This window comes from Silurus meridionalis, chromosome 3, assembly GCF_014805685.1.
Source record: "Silurus meridionalis isolate SWU-2019-XX chromosome 3, ASM1480568v1, whole genome shotgun sequence".
NCBI classification, from domain to species: domain Eukaryota; kingdom Metazoa; phylum Chordata; class Actinopteri; order Siluriformes; family Siluridae; genus Silurus; species Silurus meridionalis.
Window position 1 is genome coordinate 31811362 of NC_060886.1, and position 7500 is coordinate 31818861.

Genomic DNA, 7500 nt, shown 5'->3' on the forward strand with positions numbered 1-7500 from the left:
ACCTAACAGGAAACAATGAGAAAGACAGGAAATAGCAGCTGATGTGGGAAATATCGAAATCAAATCAATCAAATAACAAAAAAAAAAAAGATTCAGAGTCAAAAGAAGCAGAACGAAACCTGATGATTCTAAACAGGGTTTGATCATGTCATTATTGTCTCAGGTTGCCGTATCGAGGTGAGATCTTTCAGGGCTTGAAGGTGTTATTATGACCTGAAGTGTGTTACTGCTGCAACATCTGCTTCTGATTACAGTTCAGTGTTCAGCACCTGAATGTGTGGTTCATCTACATCTTCACACCACAACTCTACTGAGAACACACCACTCTTGTGTGTGTGTGTGTGTGTGTGTGTGTGTGTGTGTGAGAGAGAGTAAGAGGGTTAAAGATAGGGTTTCTGCTCCTAATTGGAGCGCGTGTGCACACACACACACACACACACACACAGTACATACACACACAGCTCATATTATGTATGTGGTGTATTTGTAGAAGGAGAATAGTGTTGTTGTGTAACTCTGACTGAATCAGAGCCATGAGACAGAGTGTAGTGTGAAGAGAGACTCATTTGTGCTCTAAAATGTGCATATGAAAGGTAACCAGGACAAACAGAGAGAGAGAGAGAGAGAGAGAGAGACGTGCTGTAATTACTGTTAACAGGTAAATTTCACTCGGAGTCGTTCTGACAGATAATTACCATCACTGCATGAAGCAACACGTCCTGAGAGGGAGATCGTTTTTCTCTGCAGCTACTTATTTCCTTTCTTTTCTCTCTCAGACTCCAGAAAAGTGCAGGAGAAGCAGAAACTCATCTCTCAGTAATGACACAATATACCTTAATAATCATAATAATAATATTTGATCATGTTTTACTGATGTCCTGTTCGGTCACATGACTGTCAGGATACTTAATTCCCGTGGGAAATGATCAGTTAATGCTCCTCTGATATTCCTCTGATCTCTGTGAGGGTTTTGAGATGTTTGCAGCAGATGAAGTGAAGCTCGTTAGTGGGTGTGATGATCTAAACACTGCTGTCTGTGAGATCTAAAAATAAACTTCAGCTCTACGTTTAATCAGCGGAGTGGAAACCTATTCAAGGAGGGCAAAAAAACACTTTTCTTCAGGAAATTCTGAGTCCTGCCAAGTGCCTTTTCACCCCCGAGCCGCCGACGCTCATTTATCAGACTAAACGAAGCCACACACATGAGGATTTTCATCCCAGTCCAGGACTCTGTCAGGACTCGCCTCCATTTGAAAGGAGACCACAGGGTTATTAATCTTCTAACAGCCGCGTAATCTAAGATAAATACACAGAAGTATCATTACCCTGATCATTACCCTGCCTGCAACAACTCGAGCTGGGGACGGATTCAACACGGCCGTGCCATTACACTCCGTCCCACCGAGTCGAGCAGGAACCGTTTAACCTCCATGCTGAGGGATTTCCACACCACCAACCCCCACCCCCACCGTGCTCCACCACCCCCACGACCACCACGGTGCTCCACTGTGCGACTCTGTGTGGTTTGAGAGTGATCTGATTGTGTTAGTGCACGGCTGTAGCACTAGTGTTAGTGATCAGGACTGCAGGATCAAAGAAACATCACGTTATCACTATTTTATGGGGAAAATTCACATTAAACACATTTCTTTCTATTGCACTAATAAGCCTGTTTCATTGTGTGTTTGTGTGAGTGTGTGTGTTTCTTTGTGTGTTTGTGTGAGTGTGTGTGTTTCTTTGTGTGTGTTTCTGTGAGTGTGTGTGTTTCTTTGTGTGTGTTTCTGTGAGTGTGTGTGTTCTTTGTGTGTGTGTGTGTTTCTTTGTGTGTGTGTGTGTTTATTTGTGTGAGTGTTTGTGAGTGTGTTTCTTTGTGTAAGTGTGTTTGTGTGTGTGTTTGTGTGAGTGTGTGTGTGTGTGTGTGTGTTTGTGTAGTGTGTGTGTTTCTTTGTGTGTTTGTGAGTGTGTGTGTTTCTTTGTGTGTGTGTGTGTTTCTTTGTGTGTGTGTGAGTGTGTTTGTGTTAGTGTGTGTAAATGTGTTTCTTTGTGTGAGTGTGTTTGTGTGAGTGTGTGTTTGTGTGTGTTTGTGTGTGAGTGTGTTTGTGTGTGTGTAAGTGTGTGTTTTGTGTGTGTGTGTTTGTGTGAGTGTGTTTTGTGTGAGTGTGTTTGTGTTAGTGTGTGTAAATGTGTGTTTCTTTGTGTGAGTGTTTGAGTGTGTGTTTGTGTGTGTGTGTGTGAGTGAGTGTGTGTTTGTGTGAGTGTTTGTGTGCAAGTTTGTTTGTGTGTTTGTGTGTGAGTGAGATTGTGTGTGTGTTTGTGTGAATGTGAGTGAGTTTGTGTGTTTGTGTGTGAGTGTGTGATTTTGAATGTGAGTGACTTTGTGTGTTTATGTGAATGTGTTTGTGTGTGTGTGAGTGAGTGTGTGAGTGTGTGTGTTTGTGTGAATGTGAGTGAGTTTGTGTGTGTGAGTTTGTGTGAATGTGAGTGAGTTTGTGTGTGTGTTTGTGTGAATGTGAGTGAGTTTGTGTGTTTGTGTGTGTGTGTGTGTAAGTGTGTGTGAGTAAATTGTGTGTTTGTGTGAGTGAGTTTGTGTGAGTGTGTGTGTGTGTGTGAGTGTGTGTGATTGTGTGTGTGTGTTTGTGTGAATGTGAGGAATTTGTGTGTGTGTGTGTGTGTGAGTGTGTGTGTTTGTGTAAATGTGAGTGAGTGTGTGTTGTGTGAGTGTGTTTGTGTGTGTTTGTGAGTGTGTTTGTGTGAGTGAGTGTGTGTGTGTGTGTGTAAGTGTGTGTGATTGTGTGTGTGTTTGTGTGTGTGTGTGGGGTTTAAAAAGTTTGAAGATTACTGCACCACTGTTAGTGTTAGTGTGTGTAAATGTGTGTTTCTTTGTGTGAGTGTTTGAGTGTGTGTTTGTGTGTGTGTGTTTGTGTAAGTGTGTGTTTTGTGTGAGTGTTTGTGTGCAAGTTTGTTTGTGTGTGTTTGTGTGAGTGAGATTGTGTGTGTGTGTTTGTGTGAATGTGAGTGAGTTTGTGTGTTTGTGTGTGAGTGTGTGATTTTGAATGTGAGTGAGTTTGTGTGTTGTGTGAATGTGAGGAATTTGTGTGTGTGTGTGTTTGTGTGAGTGTGTGTGTTTGTGTGAATGTGAGTGAGTGTGTGTTTGTGTGAGTGTGTTTGTGTGAATGTGAGTTTGTGTGTTTGTGTGAGTGTGTTTGTGTGTGAGTGAGTGTGTGTGATTGTGTGTGTGTTTGTGTGTGTGTGTGTGGGGGTTTAAAAAAGTTTGAAGATTACTGCACCACAAATCTGGTCACTTTCTCAGAAGGTTGTAGGTGGCACATGAAACGCTCTCATGGCTGTACTGGTGTTTCTGGTGGACCAGGCGAGCGCTGGACTGCTCAGTGCTGGAGGGTGAGTGTTTCTTATTCTTGTTTGGAAAAGGAATTTGTTGATTATAGCAATCACTGGCGTCATATGGATTAATTTTGCCACTTTTAACTTGTGGATTGTGGTTCTGAGAAGTTACAAGGCCTGACTCAGTTGTATGGTAAATCCTTTGATTACTTTCAGACATCTCTGTTGCTGTTTTTAATCCTTTGCTCAGGATCTTTGACTGGGTTTGTGTGTGTGTACGGGGTATCAAAAAGTTTCGAGATTAGTGCGCCACAGATCCAGTCGCTTTCTCTGTATGTCCCCCTTAAGATGCCTCACTCTTAAAGTGCACGTAGCGCTCAAAAAAAACAAACACCTTGAAAGACTTGTCACAGTGTCGCGGTTTGTCAAACGTACGTCACGTCAAACGTCTCTGTGGCAGATTTGCCCAGTTTCATGCAGAATTTCACGTTTGCTTTTTGTTCTAGCTGTTCGTGATGGAATCGCAGACGTAGTAACGCATGTGGGTCTAAACAGCACCAGCTGCACTGCTCCTGATGTACACAGGACCATGTCTTTTTACACACTGACTTATGAAGGTCGGTGCTTACTGCGACTGTGCGTGCAGCCTCGTGCTGCCATCTGTTGGCGTGTTATAAAACTAGTCTCAAAACCTTTAGATATTAACTCACGTGTGTAAGTGGGTGTGTTATACACTGTGCTGGGGAAAGATTGCTGTATCTCCGTGTGTAGATGAAAGTGTGTGTGTGTGTGTGTGTGTGTGTGTGTGTGTGTGTGTGTAGTTATGTATCTCTATGTGGAGATGAACATGTGGATGAAATGTGTCTTGAAGCACAATCTGGTTTATATTTTATGAAACTATTTTTGGATGTGAATAATCCTGATGCAGATCCATTTCATATAATCCACATCAGGGTCTGGGATGTTTTCTGGCCTGTACATTAACACACACACACACACACACACACACACACACACACACACACACACACACACACACAGAAAAAACCTGTGGAATGCCATCAAAGGCCAACACACACACACACACACACACACACACACACACCACACAATTGACTATAATACAGTAAATCACTTCATGGATGTGTGTGTGTGTGTGTGTGTGTGTGTGTGTGTGTGTGTGTGTGTGTGTGTGTGTGTAAGAATGCAGATGTTCTCAGACGTTAAAATGGGTGTGTTGGTCAAGGTGTTATAAAGAGATGACTTGAGATGAGGAGAGGTTTGGAAATGAGAAGAAGGTGGTGAGGAGATATGGAGAAGTTTAGAGATGAGGAGAAGGTTTAAAAATGAGAATGTGATGAAGCTGAGGTGGTTTGAGATGAGATGTTTTCATTCATTATTAAGTGGAGCTGGATTTGATCTTCTTCCCTTGTTTGTGAAATTATGCTCTATGAGCTGAACTGCAGAAGTGTGTAAGATCATGGAACAGTGGAAAGTTCAGAGATGATCCATAATCGTACTGCTCGATGTACGATTTGTAATCCACTGAGCTGCTCACTACCAACACAAACACTTATAACCCTATAAAACAGTTTGTGTGTGTGTTTGTGTGTGTGTGTGTGTGTGTGTGTGTGTGTGTGTGTGTGTGTGTGTGTGTGTGTGTGTGTAGTTAAAGTGCAGAGGGAATGAATGTGATTCAGCAGCAGGTGAGAGTGATATTATCATTTATATTTTAATGTTTTCCCTCAAGCTTAAGTTACACACACACACACACACACACACACACACACACACACACACAGAGGTGAAAAGTTGAGTTCAGTGTCAAAACTAAATAAAATGTAAATGTAATCCTGAAACAGAGATTTCTCTTTACTGTAGCTACAGAGACGCTGTATATTACTGTCTGTCCATCCATCCATCCATCCATCCATCCATCCATCCATCCATCCATCTCTTGTAGAATATTTAATATCTGGCTTTATCATGTCTCCTGTTTTCCTCTCCTTGAGAAAAAAACTTATTTTCCTTTTTAAAAAAAATTATTTTAATTACAGCTTCTGTCCTTCCTTTCTTTTAGTAAAAAACAAACGAAAAAGTGAAAGATGAAAAAGAAAAAAAAATCCTCCTTCAGGCTCCGACTTCTCCTTTGATTTCACTGAGAGAGAGAGAGAGAGAGACGTCTTTCATCCGAGCGTCAACACTAAAGCCTTTCTTACACACACACACACACACACACACACACACACACACTCCCTCTCTCTCAGCCCCATGTTGACTCAGTGCTATGCGTTTATCTCCTGTGGCGACAGGATGGAGGGAGTCGGAGGAAGAAGAAAGAAAAAGATTGATAGCAGTAGGCAGGTATTTAATCCTTCTGCCTTTTACACACACAAATACAGTTCACAGTTCTATTTCTGCTTTAGGGGAGAGAGAGAGAGACAGAGAGAAAGAGAGAGAGAGAGAGTGTGAGAGAAAGAGATAGAGAGAGAGAGAGAGAGAGAGAGAGAGAGAGAGAGAGAGAGAAGAGAGAGAGAGTGTGAGAGAAAGAGAGAGAGAGAGAGAGAGAGGTACTAAGTGTGAGAGAGAGAGAGAGAGAGAGAGAGTGAGAGAAAGAGCTAGAGAGAGAGAGAGAGAGAGAGAGAGAGAGAGAGAGAGAGAGAGAGAGAGAGAGAGAGAGAGAGAGAGAGAACCTAAATTCTACACAACACTGTGAAAAATTAAACTAAAACTGAAATCAATGATTTTGAATAAAAAAGCAGAGCCGTGTTTCCCACTGTGTAGCATCACATCTTCAGTCTGTAAACATCTGCAGCAGGTCAGTTCAGCACCCGGACCCTTTATAAAGCCTTCCCTGAAAAAGACCTTTTCTGGAGAGAAGCATTTTTTGCTCTAAAACCTGTATAAAGCGTTCAGAGGCTTTATACATGTCCAAGCTGCTGATTCCACACGCACTGATGCACCACCAAACATCAGAGATGTGGCTTTTAGACACGAGTGCTGATAACAAGCCAGATGGTTCCTCACATGGTGGATCTTAGTCCAGAGCAAATGGTGTCCATGTTTTCCAAAAAGAACAGAACAGTTTTCCACTTGGCCTCAGTACATTTTAATGAAGTTTTGGCCCAGAGAGGATGGTGGTGTTTCTGGATCATGTTCACGCATGTCTTTTTCTTTACATGATAGAGATTTAACCTGCATTTTAGATGACATGCAAACTGTGTTCACAGACAGTGATTTCTGGAGGTGTTCTGATTCTCCTTTACAGAATCAGGACTGTTTACCCATCATCATCATTATCATCATCATCATCATCATCATCATCTTCACCAGATTTACAAATCATTTCATTCTGTTTATTTACATTTTACTCCTGGGGGTTGTGTACTGTATATACAAAGAGAGAGAGAGAGAGACTCACACACACACACACACACACACACACACACACACACACCACACAATTGACTATAATACAGTAAATCACTTCATGGAGGGACCTGTAGAGAAAACTATTACAGTGTGTAGGAGGTGTGTGTGTGTGTGTGTGTGTGTGTGTGTGTGTGTGTGTGTGTGTGTGTGTGTACAGTATACCGAGCCATTATACAGAGACACAATACACAGTAATTCACACTGCTGTCTCACTCTCCCACTGTCTTACTCATCCACAATCTCACTCTCCACTCTCCCAGTGTCTGTGTCCCACTTCCCCACATGCCTCACTGTCTCACTCTCCAATTGACCCACTCTCCTATTGTCCCACTCTCCCAGACGTGATAGTGATTTGACAGTGATGGACATGATTGTAATGTGATGGGAGGTGACATGTGACAGACGTGATGGTGATGTAACAGATGTGATGGTGATGTGACAGATGTGATAGTGACAGACGTGGTGGTGATGTGATAGTGATGTGATTATATAGCAGGTGACAGATGTGGTGATGGTGATGTGACAGGTGACAGACGTGATGGTGATGTGATAGTGATAGACGTGGTGGTGATGTGACGGGTGACAGACGTGATGGTGATGTGACGGGTGACAGACGTGATGGTGATGTGATAGTGACAGACGTGGTGATGGTGATGTGATAGACGTGGTGGTGATGTGACGGGTGACAGACGTGGTGGTGATGTGATAGTGACAGATGTGGTGGTG

General features: G+C 42.5%; 1 protein-coding gene across 1 annotated transcript in view; it reads right to left on the bottom strand.

The window, feature by feature from the left end:
- The window catches only part of edar (ectodysplasin A receptor), a 22525-nt gene that overhangs the window by 12133 nt on the left and 2892 nt on the right, over window positions 1-7500 (bottom strand). Inside the window, 1 exon segment of the mRNA XM_046840125.1 lies at window positions 1-2. This exon segment is cut by the window's left edge and continues 72 nt beyond it. The gene's annotated coding sequence lies outside the window, so the exon portion shown is untranslated.